This window comes from Danio aesculapii, chromosome 1, assembly GCF_903798145.1.
Source record: "Danio aesculapii chromosome 1, fDanAes4.1, whole genome shotgun sequence".
In the NCBI taxonomy this organism is placed as follows: domain Eukaryota; kingdom Metazoa; phylum Chordata; class Actinopteri; order Cypriniformes; family Danionidae; genus Danio; species Danio aesculapii.
This window is the reverse complement of record NC_079435.1, coordinates 7,808,100-7,821,448: the sequence shown is the minus strand read 5'-3', so window position 1 is coordinate 7,821,448 and position 13,349 is coordinate 7,808,100. Positions and strand designations below refer to the sequence as shown.

At 34.2% G+C, this 13,349-nt stretch overlaps 1 protein-coding gene across 2 annotated transcripts in view; it reads left to right on the top strand.

Annotated features, from left to right (window-relative positions):
* The window catches only part of inpp4b (inositol polyphosphate-4-phosphatase type II B), a 333,119-nt gene that overhangs the window by 16,635 nt on the left and 303,135 nt on the right, over positions 1-13,349 (top strand). The window lies entirely within an intron of this gene.

The following is a 13,349-nucleotide window of genomic DNA, read 5'->3' as shown; positions in this document are numbered from 1 at the left end:
TAATTTAATTTTATATTTAATTCAATTCAATTTTATTTTATTTTATTTTATTTTATTTTATTTTATTTTATTTTATTTTATTTTATTTTATTTTATTTTATTTTATTTTATTTTATTTTATTTTATTTTATGATGATAACTTTGTTTTGTACACTTGCTGTAAAGCATTTTTTTTACCATCTTTAGATGCTAATAAAATCATTTTAATACCTAACACACAGTCCTGATGTTACTGTAGTATAACTAATTATCATTTCATGTTATGTTCTAGCATTATTTCATGATGTCAAAAAATATGCAATCTTAAGGCTCGTATATACACCGGGTGGATTTTTGCTCATGTTTATTGTCAGCATTTTTCGAGACATTAATCTGCATTTAAACCCAGGCGATGTTGACTAGAGAGAACGTGCAAAATTACTCCCTGACATTAGATAGTGCTTAATGAATTTGTATGTCAGGAAAGTGAAATGTAACTCACTATCAAATCCTATTTGATCCTCCTCTCCACTTTTACTAATTGGCTCTTTATGTTCAGACACCAATGAAAAGCTCTAGATTCATCTTGAATCATCTTCTTTATTTAATGAAAGTAAAACTGTGATCACCTCAACTGTTTTGGGCTGAAGCGTCTCCAATTGGTGTTTACTTTAACTTCAGTAGCTTCAGGCACAGGAACAAAAGTGTCAATGGGATTGGTGGAAAAGTTTGTGACGCAGTGCTTGAAGCATATTTTTAAGAATGTTCATTTTATGCCTGCCGTTTTGCGCATTGGTGTGCATGATTACATTGGCGCCCTTTTTTTAGTCGCAAGGTGTTAAACGACGAAAAGTGCAAGCAAAAAGCATCCAGTGTGAACGGACATTCACACGCCACTATGGGATGCAGACAGAAACATGACTAACGGCATTGGCAAGAAGGTTGCATGCTTCAAAGTTAATTTAATTTCACAATATTTGTGTCAGGGTTGGGTGTTGGGAAGGAGGAGGTGCGGAACCAAATGCAAAGAACCAAGGAGTTTACTATTTATGTAAAATAAACAAAAAACTACTAAAACAACCCCCTGGGGAGAAACATAGCAACATAGCAAGATTAACTTGACCCTCAAGCTTAGCTTGGGTTGGGTTGACTTGACTTGACTGACACAAGAACAACGATAATGGACCAGCACAGGACTGAGCACACTGGGAGAATAAATAGAGAAAGCAAACCAATAAACTAACAAGAGGCGAGGTGAACATAAGGATTAATGATCGGTTAACAAGGTCGATGGGACAATACAATAGACGGGAGAGCACATGGTACAAAGACACTAGATATAGCACAAGATATGTGCTCTCGTAAAACGAGACTAGAACACGCAGCCAATGAGAACGCATTAACCGCGTGTTCAAACACAACAACAACATGTGGCCAACTGTAAACACCAGCTACATGCAACAAACAATGCCAACATAAACAGAACGTAAGACACAAGTAGATGATAAATAAGAACACCTACTGTGCACTCACACACTGACGTGCATGCTCCAATCCTAGCGCCAACCGAAACAATAGAGATGCTGAAAACAGAACAGCATGCCGCAGACAAAACAACATCCCGTGCATGTCAAGCAGGAGCGAGATGGCCCAAGTGTGGCCAAGACGTCGCTCATACGAAGACGAAGACAGACAGGAAATATTAGCGCTCGACTCAAGAAAACCCAAGCAGAGTACAAAATACTAGAGAAGACTTGACTAGTTTCTGGACTGAAACAAGAGTTTGTGGCAGAATCCAGATAATTTGATGTTGGGCCTGTAATCATACATTTCTGAAGTTCTTTAAATTTCATTAAAACTTTTTATTTTTATTCCTAGACTCTTAATCAAAAGATTTGCCCTGAAATTCTAAATAAAGTGAGAAAAGTAATCACATATTTATGCATAGATTTTTGAGTATATACTATAAAATGGATAAAACAAGTCTTTTCAAAGTGACCAATATCTATAAACGATTAATTGATTAAATTTGCATAAAATGTATTTTATTATGATATTTATTGCTATCTTGGCAGAAGATTTTTTCAACACATTTCTAAACAATATTTTAATAACCTACTGATTTCTTTAATCTTTGCCATGATGACAGTACATAATATTTGACCAGATATTTTTCAAGATACTAGTATTCAGCTTAAAGTGACATTTAAACTAGGTTAATTAGGTTAATTATGGAAGTTAAGGTAAGCAGGCAAGTCATTGTATAATGATGGTTTGTTCTGTAGACCAATGTTTCCCAACCCTGTTCCTGGAGGCACACCAACAGTACATATTTTGGATGTCTCCATTATCTGACCCATTCAATTCAGGTTTTGGAGTCTCTTGTGATGTTATGATACGATGATTCAGGTGTGTTTGATTAGGGAGAGGTTGAAAATGTGGACTGTTGGTGTGCCTTCAGGAACAGGGTTGGGAAACACTGATATAATCAATATATATAAATATATATATTGAATTATTAGCCCCCTGTTTATTTGTTCCCCAAATTCTGTTTAACGGAGAGATTTTTTTTTTCAGCACATTTCTAAACATAATAGGGGGGCAATAAACAATAAACTTAAGGGGGCTATTAATATTGACCTTAAAATGTTTTAAAAAAAAATTATAACTGCTTTTATTCTAGCCGAAATAAAAAAATAGAATTTCTCCAGAAGAAAAAATATTATCAGACATACTGTGAAAATGTCCTTGCTCTGTTAAACATCATACTCATGCCTTATTCACATGACGACTGCTCTGTCTTAGCCAAATCAGATTTCAGTAATACCTCTGTGCTCATAATGAACAAATGCAATCTTTGATCAATTATAGTTAAGATTGTATGGATGTTTAAATGCAGATGGTGATGTTTTAGAGATTAATGATGCAGCTGCACCGCCAGTCCTCCAGCCGGACATTAGCAGAAGAGCAGTAATGAGAGCCAGTCCTTGACATTCAGAGCAGATCCTTCAGGCCTCATTTGAGCTTGATTCTGTGGTCCGCCTGAAGCCTCACACTTTGGCATTCCTGCACGAGTCCTGCTTCACCTGCATGAATAAGAGAGCAGGAAGAGCCGATGGGAAACACTTCCTGATAGCTCTCGCCGGAGGCCATGAAGTCAGAACGGACAGGTGAACTGTACGCCATCACTTATAGAGAGACGAAAATAATGCCACGTCTAGTCCTGATTCACTTTATTTACCAGTGTCATTCACAGCTTTAATTAGTGCAGAGTTTAACATTGCATGATGGTGAGACAACTAACAGATGGGATTAATGATATTAGGATCAACTGTTTTAACTCAAATAAAAACTATTATATTACTAAAATATTCAACTCAATATTTTAAACAATAATTGCTATAGTAAATAATATAATATAGTAAATATATAGTAAAAAGTATGTATGTATGTATATGGTTTTATACATTTTGGAGTCTCTTATACATTTTGGAGTCTCTTGTGATGTTATGATACGATGATTCAGGTGTGTTTGATTAGGGAGAGGTTGAAAATGTGGACTGTTGGTGTGCCTTCAGGAACAGGGTTGGGAAACACTGATATAATCAATATATATAAATATATATATTGAATTATTAGCCCCCCTGTTTATTTGTTCCCCAAATTCTGTTTAACGGAGAGATTTTTTTTCAGCACATTTCTTAACATAATAGTTTTAATAACTCATTTCTAATAACTGATTTATTTTATCTTTGTCATGATGACAGTAAATAATATTTGACTAGATACTGTTCAAGACACTTCTATACAGCTTAAATTGTAGACTATCCAAAAAAAATTTTGCTTAAAGGGCCTAATAATTTTGACCTTAAAATGGCTTTTTAAAAAATTTAAACTGCTTTTATTATAGCCCAAATAAAACAAATAAGACTTTCTCCAGAAGAAAAAATATTGTCAGACATACTGTGAAAATTTCCTTGCTCTGTTAAACATCATTTGGGAAATATTTAAAAAAAAGAAAAAAATGTAAAGGGGGGCAAATAATTTCAGAGTGCAGATTGCATACCTTTAATTTCTATATGTTTATATATATATATATATATGTATATATATATATAATTTAATTTATTTATTTATCTATTCATTTTTTACTATTTACTAAATCCCCAAGTGTATGTAACTACTATTGTAAGAAGTTATCAGAATTTGATTCTGATGCTACTGTGCTACTTGACTAGAAAAAAGCTTTGCTACTGAAAAGCTATTGGATTTATAAAGTATAGCGACTCTACCGCCACGCTACTGAGAAATGTAGTTAAGCTACTGCCCAACACTGCTTACCACTACGGGTTTCTTCAGGTTGGAGCTGTAATTCATTTATATGTTGCAATGTCAGCTCGATGTACAGTGTGCTTCGCATTATCAAACTGTTCTTGTTGACATCTTGGAGTGAAAACATAGACTGAACTTAAGGCAGCGGGTGACCTGGTCTGATAAACTCCCTGCACAGACAGCATGACCGTTCTTCTCGGAACCGCAGAAGCCCATGGCGTGACTGCAGTATAAACTCGCAAGTCTTCCTCAATTCCATTCCAACATAGGTGTGCGCTCTCTAACCGAAAGCGAGAGACATGTCTCTATAGCAGCCTCTCGCGACACAATCTCTCCAATGCTGCACCTCGCAATATTGGCGAACAAGTCATATGAATCATATTTATTATTATTTGACAGTAACAGAGGAACGCCGCCAAATGTAGCGAATTAAGAGTAAAGATTTTTCTCTAATAATTGACTTTAGTAAGAGTAAAATACAGATTTTTAAATGTACTCAAAGTACACGTTACCCAACAATTTTACTCCAGTAAATGTACTTAATTAATAGTACTGAAATAAATGAATTGTTCATTGTTTGTTCAGGTTAGTAAATACATTATCTAACTCTAACCAATATAACCTTAATGTAAAATGTCCCCCAAGAATCATAGTTCCCTATTTTTATCAATTGTTCCCAGATTTTTCCCAAAGGTATATATTAGATGCATATGAGCGTCCTGCATCTCCTCTAGAGCACAATGTTCTCAAGAGGCTGAAATTCCAGAAATAGGCTTTGTTTATGTACTGTATAAATAGTGCAAACTTGTGAACCCGCAGTGGGGGTTTTGTAGTGGTTTGAGCCCGCCTGCTCTCTATCAGGTCCAGTTCTCAGTTTCCTCAAGAGTCTACAGTCTATATATATAGTGGCTGATGTGAAGATCAGAAGATTCCTGTCAGACGTGTTTACTCTGCTTTGTAACTCAGACGAATCACATTAGTCATTTATACAGCGATGCTGATGCAGATCACCATATTTCTAAATGCACAGCGATCATTTATGAATGCAGAATGTTTATGCACTTGCTTCAAAATGTTGGGAAATTTGCATTTTTAGTATTAGTTTTGATGTTTCAGCAGCTTGTTTGTTTTAATTTAGCATGTTGTTGATCTTCTGGAGGTCCAAACTAGTTTTGCAAGTTTACAACTTTGGCCTCCAAGATGCAAAACTATTAGAAATTGGCTTCAGATTTGTTCAGACTTCAATATTAAATGAAAATGTACTTGGGTTAATAAGAAAGCGAACATATTAAATTGAAATAGAGTATTGTTTTGTGATCTTGGTCATTCATGGCATGAAGAGCATCATCTTGTTGAAGTTTAAATGATAATACTGTATTCATTTGTAATTTTGGATGCTTTGTTTTTCAGGATAAGGGCATGTTTATTTTGATATGTTTCTAATTTGTTTAATTTAATCTATCCATTTTGTATTCATTTGATTGAATGCTTAATCTCTGGCACCAACAAAACTAAAGGGAATAGTTTTGTAAAAGTTCTTTAACTTTTAATATGTTCAGAGTGCTTATTGATTTTGGTTTCATAGCAAGGTGCTGTGATTTATTATACTTTATTGCTATTACGATTATTTGTATTTGTTTTAGCATTGTCCAAAACTGACCTCTGGTCCACTACATTTATTGATTTCAATTTTGGTACTCGGAAATAAGGGTGTGAAAAAAGCCATCTCTGTGTTTTTGGGCTTTTTAAGTGATTTTTAATGTGCCAGTGTCTGGTTTCAGCCTGGATGAATAAACATGTCACTAAAACTACCAATAGGTCATTTCAAAAAGTCATTAATTCAAGTGAACAATAAAAAATCTGATTCGTTTAAAAGAGGATCACTTACTCAAATGATTTATTCAGCAATGGAACACTAAATTGTAATTCATAACTTTAATATTTAATTAAATTAATTTATACAGAATGTGTTTAGTACTGGTGTCTAAGCTGGTTTAGGCCTGGATAAATAAATTTATTTACATTTCTACATAACAGTTCTGTCTGGTTCTCAAATCTGATTGGCTGATAGCCGTGTGATATTCTGCAATAACAGCACTCTAACAGCCTCTTCACTCTTGTGTATTACTCCACCCGCATTGAATAACAGCAGATCAATAAACTCACTACAGTTTGATAAATATTGCAGCTGTTGGACAACATAATGTACTTTTGAGGCTTTTTAGGACAAGAATGTAGATTGCAACTTTGCAGTTTATTTATAAGGATAGTGTCTATTTTAAATATTTATAATTTATGAAATATAATCAAATCATTACACAACAGGTAAGTGACATTCTAAGCCATTTCCTCTCTTTTGTATGTTGTAGTGCTGATATCTACTAGTGTTTGCACTGCTTTGGCTTTTTCATGGTTAATTATTGTGATCTCCAGATTGCAACAGAGAAATACTGGGAAATCTCTGTAGACTGATGGCATTTCATGCTGTTCAGCATATAATCCTAAAATGTGAGCAAAATCGCCTGTTTTGTCATCACTTCAGATATTACACTAGAGAATCATTCAAACACTAGCTCCAAAGTGACGTGTGAATTAGTTTCTGTGTTCTGACCATCAGCTGCAGATGTGAATGAACGGAAGAAAGTAGTTCCTCATAAAATAGTTCATACAAATGATTACTTCAGGAACGAAACATTGCAGTCACCAATCTTTGGCTGAGGTTTTGGAAATATTTTTGTAGATGAAAAATAAAAATCACAATATTCTGTCTAATATACAGTTGAAGTCAAAATTATTCGTCCTCCTGTGAATTTTTTTTTCTTTTTAAAATATTTTTCAAATTATGTTTAACGGCAGGAATTTTTCACAGTATTTCCTATAATATTTTTTCTTCTGAAGAAAGTTTTATTTGTTTTATTTAGGCTAGAATAAAAGCAGCTTTTAATGTTTAAAAACATAATTGAAGGTCAATATTATTAACCCCTATAATCAGTATTTTTATTTGATTGTCGACAGAACAAACCATCGTTATACAATCACTTGCCAAATTACCTTAAGTTGCCTAATTAACCTAGTTAAGCCTTTAAATGTCCCTTTAAGCTGAATACGAGTATCTTGAAAAATATCTAGTCAAATATTATTTACTGTCGTTATAGCAAAGATAAAATAAATCAGTTATTAGAAATGAGAACTATTATGTTTAGAAATGTGTTAAGAAAAAAAATATTCTCTTCGTTAAACAGAAATTAGGAGAAAAAAAATATACAGGGGGCTAATAATTTTGACTTCAACTGTATATATAAACAAACCTATTGACAGATATTGTATCAGTTTTCATAACTTTCATTCTAATAGGCTTCATCACAGTCAAAGCTTTTGGACTCTCAAGTCAAGTGAGTTTTTTTTTCTAAAGTGTGCGACACACTTGATGTCATAGCAGACCATTAAAAAAACAATCAGCATGTTGTCATAGATGATAAATATTGCACATCCCTCTTCACAGAGTGATTTGAAGCCACCTTGTGAACAATTCAATTCAGTGCGATGTAATGCCGTAAATCAAACAAACTTGATTATAATGCACATTGTTTGCGAGAGACACAGAGAACTAAGTGTACTGAGCATCAGCATGCGGGAAGAGCAGATAAGACTATTCATATACCTCATGTACCTGATTTAAGAAGCACTTTGAGAAGCAAACTAATAGTTGTCTGTCAGGAGAAAGTAATTATCTGCCGTCCGCTGGACTACTGAACATGTCATGGCTGTCGCAGCGCCGGCTAATCAAGCGCTCCTTTATTTCCATTCACACGCAGACGGAGGATAATGAAAGAATATTTTTATCACTTAGTCTTCATAAACCCGCCCCTCCATTTGATTGCCCTGATGCGGCGAGGTGCTCATGGGAGCTAGGCAGAGTTTGCACACTCACTGATTCTCTCGCCATGTTTAGAGCTTAAAAATTAGATATTATGTTTGCTGATTTTTCTAGTGTGAGAAATGGTTAGGCATAAAGTCAAAGTTTTTACTGTGTTCAAATAGGGAGTAAATTGAGAATGTTTAACAACACGTTTAAACTTTTCAAAGGAACTAACCACAAGAAAGAGCAAAATCTTCAGGAGAATAGCGCTCCTTCTCATACTTCAGCCGCCATATCAAACTTCCTGAAAGCATAGAAGGTCAAGGTGCTCCAGGATTGGCCAACCCAGTCACCAGACATGAACATTATTGAGCATGTCTGGGGTAAGATGAAGATTAATCCAAAGAATCTTGATGAACTCTGGGAGTCCTGCACAAACGCTTTCTTTGCATTCCAGATGACTTTATTAATAAGTGATTTGAGTCATTGTAGAGATGTATGGATGATGCAGTCCTCCAAGCTCATGATGGAGTCAGACACAATATTCATTCTGTTTCCACTGCAGCATGACTTTATATTCTATACTAGACATTATTTCTATTAAGTGACACGACATTGTCTAGCAAAGGAAAGTCAGACCTTACTGTCCTAATCAAATCTTTAAAAATCAAGGCATGATCATGTTTTATTTTGGTAAAATAAGCGTAATCTAGAGGCCTTTACCTTTCATATAAGCCACTTCTGATACCAAAAAATCAACCAAAAGTCAAGTTAATTGTTATTCCTAAAACTTGAATAGGAGACAAGACTTTTGCCAGGTAGTGTAGTTGCAGGCACTTATTTTATCTGCTTGTTGTTTATTTATAATTATACAAGACACTTTTATGAATGGACATACTTATTTTAACATATGTATGTGAGTCTTATGTTGCGTGGGTATTAGTTTGACAATAGCCAACAATACATTGTATTAGTCTAATTATTGATTAATATGACAGAAATGATTAGAATATTAAGTAAAGTTCATGTTCCAAGAAGATATTTAGTAAATTTCCTACCATAAACATAGCGAAACTTACATTTTGATTAGTAATATGCATTTCTACGAACTTAATTAATCAATGTTTTTCGATTTTTCTCAGATCGTTTTTTTTTTCTCTTCTTTTTTTATCAGATTGTAGATTTTTCAATAATTGTATAAAATAGCATTTTATTTATTCATACATGTACATATTTGAACACTCATTTTTAGCCTTTCTTAAAATCTAATATACAAGATATGTATTTATTTTAACATGTATTTATAAATGCCTTAATTTAAATGTCATTCATTGATGCATCTATTTAAAAATTAAGAAAACAACTTTTTATTCATGTGCTGATTTATTTGATACTTAAATATAATACATTTAATATAAATTATTTTAATTTTTGATGTTCATTTCATTGAGTCTTTGATTTAATAATATTTTTTACAGTCTTTTCGAATTGGCATAAATCATTTATTTATTCATTCATTCATTTAATCATTCATTTTCTTTTGCCTTAGTCTCTTTATTAATCTGGGGTTGCCACAGTGGAATGAACTGCCAACTTATCCAGCATATGTTTTATGCAGCGGATGCCCTTCCAGCTGCAACCCAGTACTGGGAAACACCCATACACTCTAACATTCACACACATACATACGGCCAATTTCCCTTATTCAATTCACCTATAGCGCATGACTTTGGACTGTGGGGGAAACCGAAGCACCCGGAGGAAACCCACACCAACACGGTGAGAATATGCAGACTCCCTAAAGAAATGCCAACTGACCCAGCCGGCACTCGAACCAGCGACCTTCTTGCTGTGAGACCACATTGCTAACCACTGAGCCACCATGTTGCCAGAGCCATAATTTGATTAAATCTAATTTATTAATAGTACTCAAATACATGTAGAGTTTACATGTTGATATGTTTAGTTGTGTACATTCGCTGATTTCACCCCTGCTCGTTTGTGTGTGATGGCTTGCTCCGCCTTTATTGGACTGTTTTAAGTTAATTTATGAGATGCAAAAGTGAAAGAAAGGATATTTTTTTGACCGGAGTTCATTGTTATACTGCATGAGAATTTAGTGAACAGCTTTAATTGGAATGAAACCCGAGTCAATTTATTGCTCGACTGATTTCCTGAAAACACTAATAGTACAGTATTTATAATTGAATTTATTTCATTCCTTTTATTGTAGATACATTTTAACATTTAATTATATATTTATTTACTAAGGTTTAAACTTGATCTCAGAGACTTCTCCTTGTGTGTCTTTTTTTTTTTAATAATAATGAATTTGTAGCACGTCTGCATTTAGTGAAGGCCCGTGCTTATCAGAGCAGTTTTTCCACTGGTGGTCTCTGCGGTGAGTTTCTCCTCAGGCTCTGACAGATGGAGTGTGGTCATGGACTGAAGTGTAGTCTTTGTGTCTGAAGTGTTGTTTGATGTAGAAGTTGTTGTTGTTTTAGCATCAGTGGATCCTCTGGGTCTCTGCCATCTCGGCTCTTCATGGAGACTCTCGCCGCTGTTTTGTTGCCTCATTTAAAAAACATCTTGCTCTTCAAATAGAAAGCAGATCCCACCATTTAGTCCAGGCTTCTGGGTATTTAAAGCGTTTGGTGGTCACAGGATGGTCAGTTACAACAGCACCTTCTTTCTACAGTTTTTGATCATTTTCACTGACTAAATTTGTCTGTTGAACATTTGATAAGAGCTGTTTATGATGCCGACATGATCCTGTGTTTTTCCAAATGGATTGATATGTACTGTTTTTTATAATGCTTGATGTTAATTACATCTATTTAAGTTAAGTGACACAACTCTTGGTATAAGAATTTTCAGAAGTATACGCTTATTTTAAAATGCTTGTCTGCGCTGTAATAACTTAATTAGTGTTTGCTATTTTTAGCTCTCTCTTTTATTATTTTAGTATATATTTATTAAAGCTTATGAAACATTTTTAGACCTTATTTCTTGAGCTGGCTATAAGATAAGTGCTCAACAAAGATAAATCACAATTAATTGTGTCCAAAATAAAGTTTGTATTTACAAAAAGTATGTGTGTGTTGTGTATGTTTATTATGTATAAATAAATACACACATGCATGCATATGTTTTAGAAAATATTTATTCATATTTAGGTGTAAAATATCTGTACAATAAAAATTAAGAATAAACTGAAATATCAATGTAAATATTTTTGTTTTGTTTATACTCAAAAGCCTGCTGTTTGCTGGTCGTTTAAGCTACTTATTTAAAATGAGCTGAAGCAACACAATTCTTGAGATTTTTAGGGGGACAACTTAATTGTTTTATGTTCAATTCACCTAAATTTGTAAAAGCTTGATTCAATTGACTGTGTGGAACCCAGCATTTTTAACAGTGCACTTTTGTTTTTATGTATAAGTATGTATTGCAACTACATAGTAAAAATATACATATTATATATGTCAAGGCAAACTTTTGTTTTTAATGTGATTAATGGGGTTTAATCTTTGTCCAGCACTAAATAAGATTTATTGTATGTAAATATTACAATTTATATATAAATTTTTTTTATGCATAATGGGCAGCTGTGATGAAGATCAGCTTTTGTAAGCTGTTTGGACAGAAGTGTGTAGGTATAGTGTGTCCACAGTCATATTGGAGTGATAGAAACCCAACAGTTCTTTTTTTAAAGTTTTCTGGTGTTAAATTAGCACCCAAATCCCAGTGATTTTGAGGCCCACCGCAACGTGTCGTAGGAGTGCGGTTTCTATAATAACAGGTATACACATGTTCACAACGGTTTTTTGCAAATAAACTGGGATTCAAATATCTGATTCCATCTCTCTGTGTTTTTGTGTCAGGGTATCTGTGGGGTCTTAAAAAGTATGAAAAGTTGATAAATCAATAATGAGAAAATTATTATAATTATTATATCATTATTATTAATATATTATTATTATTATATTAAACAGTTTTAGTCGCGTTTGTACGAGGTCTTAAGTTTTGTTCAAGGGTTGTCCAAAGTGTTTTACTCCAACAAAGCATAAATATATTTATTTTCCTCTTAATATTAACACGATTGGTTCGGGCCGGGGGGCGTCCGGCCAAGCTCCTCCATCTGGGTGATTTGTCACATAATTTGCAACAAACGTGGAAAGGTGATGTAACACTCTCCACATGTAACGAAACCATAGAGCGAAACAGACGGCAAAATGGGAAACTGTAAGTTTGCGTTCTCCTGGTTGGAGAAAGACGAGTTTAAACAGTGGCTGAATCCTGTCTCTGAAAACAACAGTGTAATTTATAAGCTTTCAAGCTTTGCTTCTTCTGAGCTGATCTGAGTTCTGTTGCATGGTTGTGCTCCATTGATTTATTTAACTACAACTGTTTATGGTGTCACAGTGGCACAGTGGGTAGCATGATCGCCTTACAGCAAGAAGGTCATTGGTTCGAGCCCCGGTTGTGTCAGTTGGCATTTCTGTGTGGAGTTTGCATGTTCTCTCTGTGTTGGCGTGGGTTTCCTCCGGGTGCTCTGGTTTCCCCCACAAGTCCAAAGGCATGCGCTATAGGTGAATAAACTAAATTGGCCATAGTGTACAGTGGCAGTTCTGGTTGAAATGACACCCTGGGCGAACCACCCCATACACCCCCCCCCCCCCTTTATATTGATATATCTATATTATCATTTATTTATATGTATTATTATTAATATTATTATGCAATAATTATTCTAAATAAATAACAGAACTCAATCCTATACTGGAAACAACTGGAGTGATATGCTAAGATCACTTAATAAATCTTTTAAAATTAATTATGACAATTCTATAGAATACAATAAAATAAATAAATGTTTTCTAGAATTATCTGTTGTCTTAGACCCGACTCATGGCCAAGAATTTAAGGTTATGAAGTCTTACCTCCCTGACTCCTTATCACTCCTTTCTGCTTGATAGCCATGCTTAGTGAAAGTAACATCATCATCATATTACATCAACTTTAGTTTGTCAACTTGCAAAAGTCGCTACGTGCTGACACCTTTACATAAAAGGCTGTTATTCTGGTTTCATTTTATCGGTGAGCATGCAAATAACTGAGATTCACACAAGAGCGCATGTGTGGAGTGGTTTTCTGCATAAATAATAACAAACTTGCG